The sequence below is a fragment of the Podarcis bocagei genome (genome assembly GCF_964188305.1).
Source record: "Podarcis bocagei genome assembly, chromosome: W".
Taxonomy (NCBI): domain Eukaryota; kingdom Metazoa; phylum Chordata; class Lepidosauria; order Squamata; family Lacertidae; genus Podarcis; species Podarcis bocagei.
This window is the reverse complement of record NC_138131.1, coordinates 96,084,996-96,102,621: the sequence shown is the minus strand read 5'-3', so window position 1 is coordinate 96,102,621 and position 17,626 is coordinate 96,084,996. Positions and strand designations below refer to the sequence as shown.

The following is a 17,626-nucleotide window of genomic DNA, read 5'->3' as shown; positions in this document are numbered from 1 at the left end:
ATTTTCATAATGTTTTCCTTTAAGGCATTACATGCCGTAAATTTAATACCAGTGTTCCATAACCATTCCCAGTCAGCAGACATAATGTTATGACCAACGTCCTGTGCCCACTTAATCATAGCCGATTTAACTGTTTCATCCTGTGTATTCCATTTCAGCAGCAAGTTATACATTCTTGATAAATTCTTAGTATTGGGTTCTAGCAGTTCAGTCTCTAGTTTTGATTTTTCCACCTGAAAGCCAATTTTCCTATCCTGTTTGAAAAACTCCATTATTTGGTGATATTGAAACCAGTTTTGTACCTTATGTTTCATTTTCTCGTGACTTTGTAATTTCAATTTATCTCCCTCCTGTTCCAAAATTTCCCAATACTTCGGCCATCCGACCTCCATATTGAGTTTCTTCACTGCCTTGGCCTCCACAGGAGACACCCATCTAGGGGTTTTGTTTTCCAACAGATCTTTATATCTTATCCAAACATTAAACAATGCTTTTCTGACAATATGATTTTTAAAGGCACTATGCAGCTTAATTTTATCATACCATAGATATGCATGCCAACCAAATGCGTTATTGAAGCCTTCCAGATCCAAAATGTCTATGTTCTCGAGGAGCATCCACTCTTTCAGCCAGCAAAACGCTGCTGCCTCATAGTACAATTTTAAGTCCGGCAGGGCAAAACCCCCTCTTTCCTTAGCATCTGTCAGTATTTTAAATTTAATTCTGGGCTTTTTGCCCTGCCAAACAAATTTCGAAATATCTTTCTGCCACCTCTTGAAACATTCCATCTTGTCAAGAATCTGCAAGGTCTGAAACAAGAATAACATCCTAGGCAATACATTCATTTTAATCACTGCAATTCGGCCTAACATTGACAATTTCAAATTTGACCATATTTCTAGATCTTTTTTGATTTCTGACCAACATTTTTCATAATTATCCTTATACAAAATCACATTTTTAGACGTCAAATAAACCCCTAGGTATTTCACCTTCTTAACCACCGTCAACCCTGTCTCCTCTTGGAATTTCTCCTTTCCCATATCTGTTAAGTTTTCCCCTAAAACTTTAGTTTTTTGTTTGTTCAATTTGAAGCCGGCTACCTGGCCGAATTGTTGAATTATCTCCAAGACCCTTTTGGTACTAGTGTTTGGCTCTTGTAAAGTCAGTACTAAGTCATCTGCAAATGCCTTTAACTTGTAATGTTTAGCTCCGACCTGTACACCTTTAACCTGCTGGTCATTTCTAATCATATTCAGCAACACCTCCAGAACCGTAATAAAGAGCAATGGGGAAATTGGGCACCCCTGTCGTGTTCCTTTTTCTATCTTTAGTTCCTCAGTTATTACATTGTTTACAATCAGCTTAGCTTTTTGTTCAGAGTATATCGCACCCATACCATTCTCAAACCCTTGGCCTACCCCCATCCCATGAAGATTCTTTTTCATAAAACTCCAAGAAATGTTGTCAAAGGCTTTCTCCGCGTCCACAAAAATCAGCACTGCTTTGGTGTTTATATTCACCTCTAACAATTCCAAAATGTCTATTATATTCCTTACATTGTCTGATAGATGCCTTTTAGGGAGAAAGCCTGCTTGGTCCTTATGAATCTTCTCCATCAACACTCTTTTAAATCTTTTTGCCAAAATGTCTGCAAAAATTTTGTAATCCACATTAAGTAATGATATTGGGCGGTAGTTCTTAAGTTGAGTCTTTTCAGTCTCTGTCTTTGGTATGAGTGTAATATAAGCTTCTTTCCACGACTCTGGTGCCTTTCCCCCCGTCTAAAATCTCGTTGCAGACTTCCTTTAACGGTTGAACCAACCACTCCTTCAAAGCTTTGTAATATCTGGAAGTCAGTCCGTCTGGTCCTGGAGATTTGCCCAGTTGCATGTCCTGAATGGCTCCCTCTATCTCTTGTTCTGTTATTCTCTGGTTTAAATCCACCTTGCTTTGATGAGAGATTTTTTGTAATCCATATTTACTAAGGAATTCATCTATGTCCTCTTCAATTTGTGGCCCTTGAGAGTATAGTTTTTTAAAACAGCTCAAAAAACAGTTTCTAATCTCGTTAGGTTTAGATATATTCTTTCCATCCACTTCTAGGCTTGTAACTGTATTTAGTTTCTGCCTTTGCTTCAATTGCCAAGCCAGAAGTTTACCACATTTATCTGCCGATTCAAATGTCTTTTGTTTCATTTGCTTTATCTTCCATTCAATCTCTTGATTCATCAATTCCATATATTGTGTTTGATATAACTTAATCTCTCTCAAAATCTCCTGGGACTTTGGTTTTGATCTTAATTTTTTCTCTCCTTCTTTTATCTTTTCCAAAATCTTTTCCTTCTTCTCATTCTGCTTTCTCTTTTTTATTGAATTTTGTTGAATCAAAAATCCTCGCATCACAGCTTTACTTGCGTCCCAGATCACTCTTTTTTCCACATCGGCCTTTAGATTTATTTCAAAATAGTCCTTTAAAGTTTTTTGGGCCTTCATGTGGATCTCCTTATTTCGAAACAGGGTGTCATTCATCCTCCATCTAAATTGACCAGTTGTTGTAAGTTTCATTTCCATCTTCACGGCGTTATGGTCGGAGCAAGTTTTTGGGCAGATTTCTATCTTCTTAATCTTTGGAGCCATCCCACTAGTAATCCACATTTGATCAATTCTGGTCCAGGTCATCATTGCTTGAGAGAAAAAAGTTCCCTCTCTCTCAAGAGGGTTCCTTGTTCTCCATATGTCTATTAGGTCCACATTTTCAGTCATTTCAAAGAAGGTCTTCGGAAGTCTCCCTTCCTTGGAGATTGTCAGTCTTTGTGCCTTGTCCATGTTTGTAGAAACCACACCGTTCATATCTCCCATAATTATTACATTGTAATCCAAATACCGTATTTTTCGCCCCATAAGACGCACTTTTTCCCCTCCAAAAATGAAGGGAAAATCTGGGTGCGTCTTATGGGGCGAATGCAGACTTTCGCTGAAGCTTGAAGAGCGAGAGGGGTTGGTGCGCACCGACCCCTCTCGCTCTCCAGGCTTCAGGAAAATATCCGCCGCCCAGGCAGCCCTGTGGGAGGTCCCACAGGGTTGCCTAGGCTGCGGATAGCAGCCTGCTTCTCGGAGCGTCGGGCGCCCTGAAGGCAGAGCGCCCGACGCTTCGGGAACAATTCCGCCGCCCAGGCAGCCCTGTGGGAGGTCCCGCAGGGTTGCCTAGGCTGCGGATAGCAGCCTGCTTCTCGGAGCGTCGGGCGCCCTGAAGGCAGAGCGCCCGACGCTTCGGGAACAATTCCGCCGCCCAGGCAGCCCTGTGGGAGGTCCCGCAGGGTTGCCTAGGCTGCGGATAGCAGCCTGCTTCTCGCAGCGTCGAGCGCCCTGAAGGCAGAGCGCCCGACGCTTCGGGAACCATTCCGCAGCCCAGGCAGCCCTGTGGGAGGTCCCACAGGGCTGCCTAGGCTGCGGATAGCAGCCTGCTTCTCGCAGCGTCGAGCGCCCTGAAGGCAGAGCGCCCGACGCTTCGGGAACCATTCCGCAGCCCAGGCAGCCCTGTGGGAGGTCCCACAGGGCTGCCTAGGCTGCGGATAGCAGCCTGCTTCTCGCAGCGTCGAGCGCCCTGAAGGCAGAGCGCCCGACGCTTCGGGAACCATTCCGCAGCCCAGGCAGCCCTGTGGGAGGTCCCACAGGGCTGCCTAGGCTGCGGATAGCAGCCTGCTTCTCGCAGCGTCGAGCGCCCTGAAGGCAGAGCGCCCGACGCTTCGGGAACCATTCCGCAGCCCAGGCAGCCCTGTGGGAGGTCCCACAGGGCTGCCTAGGCTGCGGATAGCAGCCTGCTTCTCGCAGCGTCGAGCGCCCTGAAGGCAGAGCGCCCGACGCTTCGGGAACCATTCCGCAGCCCAGGCAGCCCTGTGGGAGGTCCCACAGGGCTGCCTAGGCTGCGGATAGCAGCCTGCTTCTCGCAGCGTCGAGCGCCCTGAAGGCAGGGTGCGCAAGGCTTGGGGCGGCAGCGGACTGCTTGCGCGCACCTAGAAGCTTGGGGCGTGCTGAGGTCAGCGCGCCCCAAGCTTCTGCATGCCGGCAAGCAGTCCGCTGCCGCCCCAAGCCTCCCGCACCCGGCAGGAGGTCCCGCCGGGTGCGGGAGGCTTGGGGCGGCAGCGGACTGCTTGCGCGCACCTAGAAGCTTGGGGCGTGCTGAGGTCAGCGCGCCCCAAGCTTCTGCATGCCGGCAAGCAGTCCGCTGCTGCCCCAAGCCTCCCGCACCCGGCAGGAGGTCCCGCCGGGTGCGCAAGGCTTGGGGCGGCAGCGGACTGCTTGCCGGCATGCAGAAGCTTGGGGCGCGCTGACCTCAGCACGCCCCAAGCTTCTGGATTAGCGCAGGGGTCCGCTAGCCCTGGGAGAGGCGCCGGCTCTCCCACGCTAGCGGAGACCTTGCCGGCACGCAGAAGCTTGGGGCGCGCTGAGCTCCGCACGCCCCAAGCTCCTGGTGTAGCGCAGCGCACCTGGGGGGGGAAATAAAAATTTTTTCCTTCATTTCCCCCCCTAAAATCTAGGTGCGTCTTATGGGCCGGTGCGTCTTATGGGGCGAAAAATACGGTAATCCATCAGAGTTTCATGGAGCTTCTTAAAGAATTCCGCCTTGCCTTCATTTGGTGCATAAACTCCAACTATTAAAAATTTTTCTCCTTGTGCTTGTATTTCAACTGCCAGGTATCTTCCTTGTTCATCTTTAAACATCATTTTTGGAGCCCATTTCTCTTTTACGTAAATCACAACTCCTCTTTTCTTGACTTTGTCTGATGAAATAAATTCTTGTCCTAGTCTTTTATTTATAAATAGTTTCCTGTGTACCCTGGTTACATGGGTTTCTTGTAAGCAAATGAAGTTCAATTGTTCTCTTTTCAAGATATGAAACACTTGGCGTCTCTTCAAAGGCATGTTCAGCCCATTGCAATTCCAACTAAGGAATTGCAGGGCCATCTTGTTATTTTTCTGTTACTCCTCCAACCGCTCCAAGTTGTTGCTCTTCCTCTGATGGTGGTGGGTTGAGTCCAAACGGTAGGTTCAGAATGTCTAGTGCTCTCCTTTGTTCTGCAATTGGATCCACCGTTCCCTTCTGTAGATCCTCTTGGTTTCTCTCCAAAAACTTCTCTTTATCTTGAATTGTCTTTATTTTCACCTTCTTTCCCTTGTAGTTAAAGGACAATCCTTGTGGGAACTCCCACCTAAAGAGGATGTTGTTCTTCTTCAGCAGGTAGACCAGATCCTTGTAGAAGGTTCTCACCTCCAAGATATATTTAGGGATGTCTTTAAAAATTTGTATAGGTGAATTTTCAATTTCCAAGGCCTTTTGATAATGTAGTTTTAATATTTTGTCTCTTTCTTCCTTGGATCTAAGGGTAATCAGACAATCCCTCGGAGTCTTTTTGTTCAGTCTCCTGCCCAGTCTAAATGCTGTTGTTATCTTAAATTCTTCCTCCTCCAAATCTTCCCAAAAGTCAGCAAACTTTTGTGTTAGGAACTCCACCAGGCTGTCCCCTTCGCTCTCGGGAATTAATCTTAATTTCAAATTTCTTTCCTTTCTCTGTAATTCCATCAAAGACAAAGTTGCATCATGTTCATAAACCTTTTTAGCAATCGGTTCTAGCTTCTCCTGTGTCTCTCCGGCAACACTTCTGGCTTCCTCTGCGATTTTACGTGTTGCAGAATTTTCTTCAATCAACCTGTTTATAGATTCTGTATTGCTTGTCACACTTTTTGTGTTCAAGTCCAATCTTGCTGTTAGTTCTGTTAATTTCTGTGTATTTTCTGTACTCTGCTTTGTCAAAGTCTCCAAAGATTGATTTATCTTGAGTAACGCCTGTGTCACTGACTCCATGGAAGCAGCTGTCACTTTTTCTTGTCCTGCTGTTCCTGTAGGAGTTAAACCTGTAATTGAGCCTCTTTTCTTTTGTTGCTGTTGTTGCTGTTGTTGCTGCTTAGCTTTGGCTCTGGTGGTTATCTCTTCTGCTGGACCACTCATGTCCCAAGGACGTTCCCACAAAAACAGTCCGCTGATGGAAAATTCCACTGTCTTAAACTGTTACAACCGTTACTTTAAGCCCTCTAGGGGGAGCAAAACAAAATGTCCAAGTGAGGAAACAAAGAAGTTAAAAACAAGTATATCAGGAGGCTTGAAAATATATGCTGCGACACTTTTTCCAGTAGATACTCTTTCAACACACTCCAATATACTGTAGCAATAAAGTCTTAAAACTTTGTATCAAACGAAACTTCAACCATGTAACTTTCCCAGAAGTTTAAAGACAGTTCAGTGCCCTAATGTCTTATTTGGCAGTCCGTTTCAGGGTGTTAAGGCAGCAGAAGATTTTTTTCTTTTAAATAAATCATGCAGTTCTTAATGTCCTTTTTTCCTCCCCTCTGCCCTGCTTGCTAGAGGGGAGATCTAGATCCAATGTCAGGTTTAAGTAGTCAAAGGATGTTTCATACGGATGCAGCTTTAAATTTCCGTTGCTTTAGCTGTCATGCAGTCGGGGGAAGGCAGACTTCCTTAATTTTCACCTTCCCCATTTTCAGCCAGATTTCCAATTTTAAAATTTTTCAAAATAACGTTCAGTCTTACTCACAGGCTTTTCAGTCCCAAATTTACAGGAAGAAATCGGCGCTCTCCGTTCATGGCGACGCGGCTTCACTCTGCGGGCTGGGTAGTGACTCTCAGCACCGCGCTCTCCTGATGCCGTTCCGGAGCCTTTAAAAAGGCTCTTTCTGCAGTAAGGGGGGCGCTTCTGGTGCCCACCGAGTCTCCTTGTTCACAGGCTTCAGCGCCTGTGATTTTAGGGGTCCCCCGCTTGCCGTAGCGGGTCAGACCCAAACTCGCAGAGCATTCCTCCTCCGGAGCTCGGAAAGAGGACCGCCATTAACGCTGGCGCCGACCGGAAGCCCCTGCCGGCCTTCCTGGACCTCTTCTGAAGGCCGGAGGGGGGGGAAAGGCTTTGCTCCCCACCACCAGCATTTAAAAGAGGTCCCCGGAGATTTCCCTATGGGCTTTCGTCTTGCGAAGCAAGCCCATAGGGAAATTCGTCTTACGAAGCGCCTCCAAAACAGAAAACCCTTTCGTCTTGCGGGTTTTCCGTCTTGCGAGGCATTCGTCTTGTGGGGTACCACTGTATATCACTATATATGCAAACAACTACAGTTCCGTACATTCTTCTCTGGTATATAGGTTCAGTGCTTTTTTTCTAAGAAACGTTCAGGGTTACTCTCATTTTGACTCAAGAAAATCACCATTTCATAGTTCCAATTGGGAAAAATAAATACAGTGAAAGGACAAAAGAAATCATCTCAGGAACTCAGGAGTCCTATTGTTGTGGATTAATTTCATCTAGTTATGCTTATTCTGAATGTACTTCAAATTGTTTTCCAACCTCAGCATTTACACGATTCAGAGGTATCTGAACCAAGCAAACTGCTTGGTTGCTTTGGTTTATTAACTGGCGTTTAAATCCCATTAAATAGACAAAACAAATCCTCCTTAGAGGGCATCTTGTTTTCGCTGAGATTCCTGCATCGCAGGGGGTTGGACTAGATGACCCTCGGGGGTCCCTTCCAATTCTGTGATTCTGCGAGTTGAACTGAACTGGCTGACACAGAACGGTGGAGTTGGGAACCCCAAAGGTCATCCACTCCAACCCCCTGCGATGTAGGTTGGGGGGGTCCGGCAGTGGAGAGACAAGGCTCATCATTCCCCCCCCAGACACTGGTTCACCTCCCCCCGCTTTGTCCCCCCGGCAGACCCCTCAGGGGCCCTGTGGGGCGGTCAGGCCTCGGCCACCCCCCCCGCCCTGGCTGAGTCCGGATGCCAGCGAGGCGGAATCCTCCTGCGAGATCAACGCTTACGCGCCGCAAGAGTCCCACTTTGTCGCCTGGGCGGAGGGGCTGGTGGGCGGAGGGGGCTGCCCCCGCGCCCTGGAGAGGGGCAAGTGGCTCATCGCCAGCATGCAGGCCCCCGAGGCCGAGTTCGGGGTCAGCAGCGTCCTGCACACGGAGGAGGCCCCGCCTTGGAAGCAGCAGGATGGGGTCAGCAGCGTCACCACCACCGCAGGTCCCACCTGGCGAGCGGAAGGGGAGCAGCCGAGCGGCCTAGCGGTCAGAGCCCTGCGCCAGCAGCCTGGGAGAGAGGGACCGAGGGCCAGTCGGTGCTTCTCAGGCAGGCCGGCCTGGCAGGGTCAGCGCGGGGGAAGGGGAGGGGAAGGGGAGGGAGGCCGCCTTCAGCCCCTGGGAGGAGAAGGCGGGGCAGAAAGGCCATGATTTAAATGAGGAATGTCCAATGTCATTGGTTCCACCCTCCTGGGGGGCGGGAGATAGGGGGCACCGTGGGGCAAGCGGAAAGCAGAAATCCCTGGATCAAAGGCATCTGCTGGGTTGAACTACTTGGAGTAGTTTGAAGTGGATTTTGAGTCATTTGGCAAGTAATTGTTGCTCTTTCAAATCTTGCTTTCATCTTACTGGGTCGTTCAAACAGTTGTTCCAAACCATGCCTCTTTTAGGGCACTGGCTGAAAGGGAGAGCGTTCATGGGGGTCCCCCCAAATTTGAGAACCACGAAATTAAATGAATAAATCAAATAGATGGTGGGCTTGTTCAGAGCGGTCTTTCCCATAGGGCGCTGGCCTCTCGGGGGATCGCTCTCCTGCATTGGCATGAGGGAGAGTTGCGCCCCCCACAATGGCTGGCAGTGCGCAGCTACGGCCACCCCAACACTATCGGGCGGACATTTGCAGCCTGGCGCCGCATCTGCTAAACACAGCCCTGGGTTTGTTGTTTTTCCCTTCTGGGATTCCTCCCTTGCACGGGGGTGGGTCTAGATGACCGCTGGGGATCTCTCCCGCTCACCTCGCCCTCCTCCCTCCTTGCGCAGCGGTGCTGTCGGTCTTCACGCGGACGCCGCGCCTGGAGTCCCGCCTCGGGCGCCCGGCAGTCCTGCACTGCGGCTTCTCAGCGCCGGCCTCGGCCTTCTCGGTGGAGTGGCGCCATCAGTTCCGGGGGGCCGGGAAGGTGGTGCTGGCCTTCGACGGAGCCACGCGGGGGGTGTCGGTGGCCGAGGAGGGGGATGAGCTGCTGCTGGACGCCGAGGGCGGCGGTGCCTCCCTGCGCCTGTGGAGCGTGGCCGTCCGCCACGAGGGCACCTACATCTGCACCGTCTACCTGCCCCACCTGCACGCCCAGCAGGCGCTCGAGTTCAAGGTGGTGGGTGAGTGAGCGACCGGGGGGGTCTCCCTTGCAGGGAGGGCGGAGGGAAGGAAGGGGAAAGGGGGTCCACTGCCCAAAGGGACCCCCATGGAGCCAGCATCTTGCATTCTCACAGTGGCCAAATGCCGGCCAGGCCCTAGGGATCCAGATAGACTGCTCCTGGGCCTGGAGGCGCCAAAAGAACATAGGGAGAGTGCTTCAACCTCGCAGTGGCCCAATTGCCCTGAGATCCCTGCCTGGCAGGGGTTGGGCTAGATGACCCTTGGGGATCCCTTCCACCTGTCTGATTCTACGCTTCTAAGAACCAAGCGATCCAGAGAGACTGCCCCTGGGTTGGGAGGCTCCTGAAGAAGCGCCTGGCCACTTGGTCAAGCCAACGGGGACCCTGTCTTCCTCAGGATTCGAATCCAAGAGCCCCCCTCTCCCCTCCCGGCAGCTGGGAGCCTGCAGTGCTCCTGGTTGTCAGCAGGGGGCGCTCTGCTCACTCCCTCTCGCCCTGCAGAGCCCCCCCAGGTGACGCTGCGCCCCACGACGCTCTCCGTGCCCCCCAGTGCCCGGCCCCAGCTGGCCTGCGAGGTCTCCGGCTTCTTCCCTCTGGGTGCCTCGGTCAGCTGGAAGCGGAGGGGGTCCGGCGCCCCCCAGGACGCCTTCCTGGACATCGGGGACTCGGGGCACCGCCAGGCTCCTGACGGCACCTTCAGCTTCACCAGCTTCGCCCGCCTGCTGCCCGTCCCGACCGAGGACCACGGGGTCTCCTACGTCTGCCATGTAGGCCATGCAGGGCTGGGCGAGGCGGGGGTCAAGAAGGCGGTCGTGCTCCATGTGGCAGGTGGGGGTCTGCACTTGGGGGTCTGTGCCGGGGTCCCCTGGGGGCTGGGTAGCAAGGCCCAGAAGATTGGCTGCGGGTGCGATTCCTGACTGGCGGAGGTTGGGAGGTCGCCTGTCCTGGGTGATTTAGCTGGGATTCCTCCCTTGAAGGGGGTTGGGCTGGATGACCGCTGGGGTGCCCTCCCAACTAGGATTCTGTGAATTGGCACTGATCAAGTCGGGCATGGGGTGGAGGATATGGGGGGTGGGGCGAAGGTGCAGCTTTGGGACCTGCACTGGGTGGCCAAGGCAGGGTGGGGGTCTGACATCGCCCCCCTTCTCCCTCTCTGACGCCCCCCTTCTGCCTCTGCCCCTTCTCCCCCCACCCAGGGTCCCTGGGCCCCTCCCTGGAGGACGCCATCGGCTTGTTCCTGGTCGCCATTGTGCTCCTGGGGGTCTTGCGGTCCTTCTTCCGATGGGGTAAGGTTGTTCCCACCCACCCCTTCTGTACTGTTATTTTTGTTATCAATATGGTCCTATTTTACCATTTGGTCAATATTTTAGGGGATACTTTAGCTGAGATTCCTGGGGTCCCTTCTGATTCTACAATTCTAGGATTCTATAAATGTACACAGCATCCTCCTTTTCTGGATCTCCGGGCAGTTTGTGGCATAAAAATGCACGATGAAAACACAACGTACATGATAAAAATGAGAACCAAAACAAATAACCCAGCCTCCCTCAAGTCTAATTATTATAATGAAAAATAGAAATATTTTCCTGGGGGAGACTATTCAGAATCTATTAAGACCATGCAAATATTGACAGTAAAAGCAGTTGAGAAATCTCTCCTCCACCACCTGACCCCTTTGAATGGCGGAACTGGCACTGGCCAATTGACTCCCCTTTCCCACATTTGCCAGTACAAGAAGCTCAGCCGGGAGAGCCTGAGACTCTTGATATCAGCGTTGTGGGTTCAAGATTCCTGCCTTGCGGGGGGTTGGACTAGATGACCCTCGGGGTCCCTCCCGGCTCCAAGGCTCTTTGGAACTCCCTGCCTCTTGATACCAACCAGGCGCCTTGGCCAGACTCTCTTTGGTCGCCTGCTAAAAACATCCCTGCCCAGCGGCTCAGAAATGTTGATTTCCTTTTTAGCTTTCTGCATGCTTTCAAGTATTCCTGTCCATTTCCCTGGGTTTTCTGGTCATTAACCTTTCCCTGCTTCATTATCCTCCTTTTCAGCTTCTGAAGAAAAACCCAAATCGGAGAAGCCCAAATCCGAGGTCAGTGTCCAAGATACGCCCAAGACTGCCAAGTTCTCTCGATTCTTCATTTTTATATTCTTTTAAAAAAAACATCTCTGTGCCACCCACTGAGAGGCAGTGCGGTGCAGTGGTGAGAGGGCCAGACTAGGCCCTGGCAGAGAGATCTGGGTTCGAATCCCCAGTCCCTGGCCATGATAAAGCTCTCAGGGGTCCCGGGGGGCAGGATCCAGTCTGCCTGCTTCACAGGGTTGTTGTGGAGCAATTCCTGCAATTGCAACCCCCAGCCAGCTAATGTTTCCTCTCTGAATCGGGTCAGTATCTCACGGATTTCTCTTCTTTCTGCAGTAACGGACTCTGGGCAACCCTGCTCCCGGCTTGGTTTGTTGCCTGTCTCCGGATCCCGTTGAAAGAGCAAAGTGGATCGTAGGCCCCCGGACTCCTGGGTCCCTCCTCTTTGGCTGCCCAGTCTTGCCCCACTGGTCCCTTGTGGGAAGCCCCCTTCCCCTGCCTTTTTGGGGTCAGGGGTCTGCTTGGCTTCGCATCCTGCAGATTCACAGCTCTGATTTTAAGGGGGGGGCCAGATCTCTGCATAGCAAAAGCCCCCCTTTCTGACAGTCCCTGCCCCTCCTCACTTCCGTGCTGTGAAATTATTTAAGTGTAGAATTGGGAGGGGGCCCTGAGGGTCATGTAGTCCAACCTTCCGCAAGACAGGAATCGCAACAAAAGCATCTCTGAACTCTGCACATGCTCTGGGAGACTCTTGAGGGGGGCCTGTGTTGTCTTTGGGATTGTGGGAGAGAACCTTTTTGGAGGAGGGGAGGCTGACTTGAGCAAGATTGGCATATCCCTCCCCCCCCCCAAATAAATCAATCAGGGATCCTCCACTTACAGAATGTGGGTCATTGGGTGTCCCTTTACCTCCCCCTCTGGGGGACCTGAAGTGGTACAGTCCAGACCCAGGTTTATCCCCTCTAGAGACCTGGGTGCAAAAGGAGCCCGTTTCCCCGCAACATCCCTGCAGAGACGGCCAGGCAGAGCAGCTTTCGTTCCCCTCGGCCCTCTCTCTCGATACGGACTAGGACCTGCCCCCCTTCCCTCCCCCAGAGCCCAGAACTCGCCCCCCTCCCCATTCTGTGTAGATTCTGCTGTAGACTGTGTTAACGGAAAAATCTGAGGGCTCCCTTGGACAAAACAAAGACACCAACCAGGATAACTTGGAGCAAAACAGCAGCCTGTAGGCTTGGCCTTTATTGAACTGATGCATCAGGGTGTTCCCCTCACTTGCAGGAGAGAGGAAAGACCCAGAACAATGGGCCGCAAGACCTTATAAAAACTTTTGAAATTCCCCTCCTCTAGGTCAAGCCCACCCCCAGAAACATCATGCATACATTACAGAAAGGAGGGGTTGACATCATGCATACGTTACAGAAAGGGTTGACATCATGCATTCATTACAGAAAGGAGGGGTTGAGGGAGGAGTTGTGGTGGTAACCTGAGTGTCCTGTCACCTGGCTGGTTCCTCCTTTCCCCCTCCCCATGAGTACTTTCCAGGTGACAATGGGGAGTTTGCAGTTTCCTGCCCCCAGAGGGAAGATCTGATCATTGTCCTTTGTTTCAGCCCGTGGTGAATCCACTGTTCTTTGTGATTTTGATTGTCTTCTGTCTGGGATTATCAGGGTTGACATAGCAACTGGGCAGGGCTCCTGTGGATGTGCTGGTATGCTGAAGAGATTATGGCTGACCAGAAACCAAGCACCCCCCTTTGATCCTTTGATAGTCTTTGTCACATGGAGTAAAAAATGGAACAGTGCAAATCCGATGTATGGTTGATTTTCTATGAATTTATAACAGAAATGTGGCGTATGTAGTGTGTGAGTGTGAGTGTGTGTGAAGTTTGTGCAAACAGAATGATTGGGGTGGGGGGGTTCCTGCTACAGTTCCCCCCTTCGGAGATAAGATTGCAAAGGTGGCTACTTTGCAATCCTTTTCTCCGCACAATTTAAGGTGGTAAATAATAACCTGGTATTCTCCGTCCCAGATGTGTGTGTCCATGTGAACCTGAAAGGGACTTGGATATCATGCTACTTTAAGGATATTTGCATGGAAATATAATGGTGTAACAGTGCACTGCTCAGTTACTTGTGGTATTCTAGCACCTTGGAAGAAATATTTTCTCAATAGTGATCTATGCTTTACATTTAGGCAGGAAGGTCCACTAATGACTGAAAAGTGCAGTTTGCTTCCCCCCCGCCATTTGTGTGTTCTCAGGTGTCAAGGTAGCTCTTCTGTGGTCTCACATCGGCATGGTGTCGCAGTAGTGGCAATCCCTGGTGAATCCACTTAGGGCTTTCATATTCATCATGTAGCCTGGCACCCACCACAGCTGGCACAGGTTTCGGACACGTCCTGAGAGAAATGTCTTCGCCTTGGCCAAAATCCATGGGATTTCTTATTATTATTACAGGCTCTGGTCTCGCAGATCACTTGCACTTTAAGGACCAAAAAGCTAATTGCAGCCTGGATACACTTGCCCAATTCAAACTGAGTCCAATTTGAATTTATGTGCCCATGGTTCTCAACCTTTCAAACCAGTCTGTAAAGGAAAACCGTTCTTAAAAGGGCACTTTGTCCAAATAAGTCAATTTAACTCTATAAGGGATCATTCCTGCTAAACCAAAGCATGTGCATCTTCATGTATCTTATAAGCTTCTCCTTGGTAAAGCAAGTTTTTGCACATTTTAAAATGGATAGGGAAAGTTGGCAGAGTGCCAGGTGGGACAATGAAATGTGGTTATCTAAACATTGGACTACACAATAGTGTGAGCTATCAGAAAGTATAAAATGCATGAGAATTGGTGTGCAAGCAATAAGACATTAAACATAAAAATTACACACAAAAATACCCCCCTTGTGGAAGTAACACACTGTCAGACACATTTCAACATTCCTACATAATAACACTTAATACAAAACAAACTAATTAAATATCAGTTGCATATCTTGACACAATTGTGATCTTTTACGCATGTATCTTTTGAATCCTGGAGCACAGAGGCTTGAGGTTCAAGTGAAAAGATGTCCTTGCAAGTCAACTCCACCCCCCTTTGTCAGGCCCACTCCCCATCAGTCTATATCCTTTGAAAGAGATAGCTGTGGGCACTTTGAAAACTCTGGCGTTGCAGGTCTTGTGATGGCGAAGGGGTTGGGTTGTTGCTGCTTTTCATCATTGCACATCTGTAGAAGTGATATCCTGTAAGGGGCAGGGTTTTGGGGCGACTTAAAAACACAGTTAGACAAGAAGGATGTCCTCCAGTTTTCATGGGAAGCTGCAAATAATAAAAAATCTTAGCACATTAAGCGTTTCATTCATTCCAATATTATTATCACATTTTCCTATAACTACTGTTATTATCTGCCAAGTTCGTTTGCTTTCCTTCACTTTGGAGAGAAAGAGAACTGTAAAAAATACAAGGTTAAAATAATAATGAAACACACACAATGACTTATGAGGAACGAAAAATAAATAAATGCTAAGACACACAATTTTAAGAAATCTGAAGTAACAATGAAAATAAAAGAGTGTTTCTTGAAGTGACAACATCGGCTATAGGACAATACTGGAAAATGACTTAATACCAAGGAAAAAAAATGAATGGCAATTTAAAGTTGTGCAAGTACCTTGCACTAGCCAAGATGACAGAATTAATAAGAAATGCTCAGGCAAAAAGGTAAACAAATACCATTCCACAAACAATGTTTGGTTGTGCTTCGATTAACTTCATAGACATCATGGAGAGACAGATTAAATAAATGAAAACAGATTATTTGTAACTTTAAAAAAAAGTGTCAAAGCCACAAAGAGATGGAAGTCAAACTGTAGCAGGGATTCAGACTTGTTTCACAGAACAGAAAGAAAGTTGCTGTGGGAGGAAAAAGGGACAAACACTTTGTTATCGGGGTTCACATATCCTGTTAAAAGGGAAAATTATTTCATGTGAGAAGTCTGTCAGGAAATGCTGTTCCTAAAATTCCCATTGAGGGGGGGAATGCTTTGATATTTACCTGTGAAAAGAATTTGGCATGTTAAGATTTGGAACCTGGAAAGCTCTTGACTTTTTGATGGGCTAGTTTTTTTTGTTTTTTTTTGTTTGTTTTTTTAGCCTTTTGTCTTAAATAGCCCCTGGAGCAAAGACAGATTAAGGGTGATTTCCCTCAATGGTTCCTCAATGGTTCCGAGTTTTCTTTTACATTTGGAAGAAACCTCCTCTCCCCCCTTACAGTTCCCCCCTTCCTCTCCCTCTCTTCTTTAGCTGATCTAGCCTCTGTGCATGTGCAGAGTTCATGTCTCAGCAAACCTTTTATACTATTGAAAATGTTGCATCCTTTGGCTAAATTACCATTTGAATAAGGGAAGGGAAGGGCAAGGAGTAGATTTTGAAAACAGGGTTTGATTTTAAACGAAAAAGAGGAACTCAGCAATTTAAGTATTCACCAAAACTAGCAATTTCAGCCCAAGCAAGAGACTGCTTCCTTTATGTACAGGAAAGGGCTAATATCCTTCTGGCCATTCGCGGAACAATCAACCGCTCTCTTATTTATGAGTAAAAATGGCCAGAGTTAGAATTCATAGGATTTTTTTTTTTTTTTAACATTCTCAGCCATTTCAGCCTTACCATTTGCAGACAAATTCTACTGCCCTTTATTTACAGGATGGATGGTCAAGGCGTCTATGTATTGAGCTGACTTTGAGGTCTGATTTTTTAATAGTAGACAAAATGATAAACACTGTAATCACCCAAATGCTTGATGTTACCAGTTGTGCTTCAAAACATCATGGCTTCATCTCGCACCTTTTAAAACTAAAAAGCAAAGCTAGGCTGAATTTCAACTCCATTACCACACCAGAATTTAAGAATTACCCTCCAATGCTTGCAGACACATGGTCTTCCACACAGCCACAAATTGGGAGAGTTGAAAGGGACCCTGGGGTCATCTAGTCCAACCCTCCAAAATATAGGGTTCACAGCAAGATTTCGCAGCAAGATTTGTACTACCAAAGAGGCATACACCATTTAAGTACAGATTTCCAGCTGGGAAAGGAAACATCTATGCTCATATCATGTACTAAGGAAGAGGAAAATAAAAGTACATAACTTTACACAGAACCCTTTTTGCAGATCTTGAGATAGTTTGAGTGAGTTTGAAATGATATTTAAGGAAGAAGTGAACAGTTTTCGTAAGATAGGGAGAGGATCTCTTATAAAGCACAGTTAAAGCAGCCCTAGATTTGATTTTTTTTAAAGGGAATACACAAGTGTTGCCCCCTCCCCCCTTTGCAGTTTCCTTTAAAGGAAGCTTACTCGGGAGTAAATTTACCTAGCACAGAAGTAAGAAGGGAGAAACCAACTGAAATAGGCAGGGTGAAACAAGGGGGAGGGGGGCATTTTCTAACAAAAGAGGCCATGAAGCCTTATAGAGACTGATATCAGGAGCCTTACAATAACTCTTCTGTCCAACCAAATCAAAGTTAAAACTGGACTCAAATATTTTTTTTCTTAGAATGAACACCATACTTTTATAGGCATACGCTTAATGAAATACATACACTGCATTTTAGTTTGAGAGAGCAGTTGTGCTCAACTAGGCTTTTGCAGCAGAAACATTAGGTTAACTTCACCTTCTCACAAACTCAAAAGTTACAACAAACATCATTTGCCATTAGACTTAGAATCACCCTCCTCACTTAAAACTAGAAGAAAGAGGTGGGGTAATCCCCCTTTCAGAACACAAGTAGCACGTATACAGGATTTCACCACTTGGGAGGGAAACTCTCTTTTAGAGCCTCTCTCAAATAACAAACATTTGCACACTCCATTCTCCATTTTGTTTTGTTTTAAGATTGATAAGGCGCAACATGGCTTTCTTAGATTTAAAATTTTGAAGCAAGCTTGCAATTTAAAACTATGTGCATTTAAGAACAGTCTGTGGATGCCAAGGCCAATGTAAATACAAACCCTTGAAATATTTCTAAATCTTTGAGTACATCTCTTATTCATTTTTTTTAATTTTATTCTTCTTTTTTTTTTTTAAGAGAAACTAAGATCTCTAATGCTGGGCTGTTATTATATCTACTGCCTTCTGAGCACCATTAAGTTTACAGTTTCATGTTCCAGCTCTAGGCTACAGTTTAACAACACAAACTTAACCATTTTTGCCCCTTTATTTTATTTCTATTTTTCTCTAATTGGAAATGACAAGCTGGAGGGGCATATTAGAGTCCTCTCTGGGGCAAAAAGGCTTCATGGAAGCTTTGTTGCC

The 17,626-nt window shown here is 47.9% G+C and overlaps 1 pseudogene across 1 annotated transcript in view; it reads left to right on the top strand.

Moving 5' to 3' along the window:
- The window catches only part of LOC308578180 (tapasin-like), a 29,848-nt pseudogene extending 17,674 nt beyond the window's left edge, over window positions 1-12,174 (top strand). The window contains exons 2-7 of the transcript in view: window positions 7,692-8,089; window positions 8,905-9,237; window positions 9,739-10,065; window positions 10,434-10,523; window positions 11,286-11,326; window positions 11,654-12,174. The product of the transcript in view is annotated as a tapasin-like (transcript). The remainder of the gene's footprint in view (window positions 1-7,691; window positions 8,090-8,904; window positions 9,238-9,738; window positions 10,066-10,433; window positions 10,524-11,285; window positions 11,327-11,653) is intronic.
- The last annotated feature ends 5,452 nt before the right edge of the window (window positions 12,175-17,626 follow it).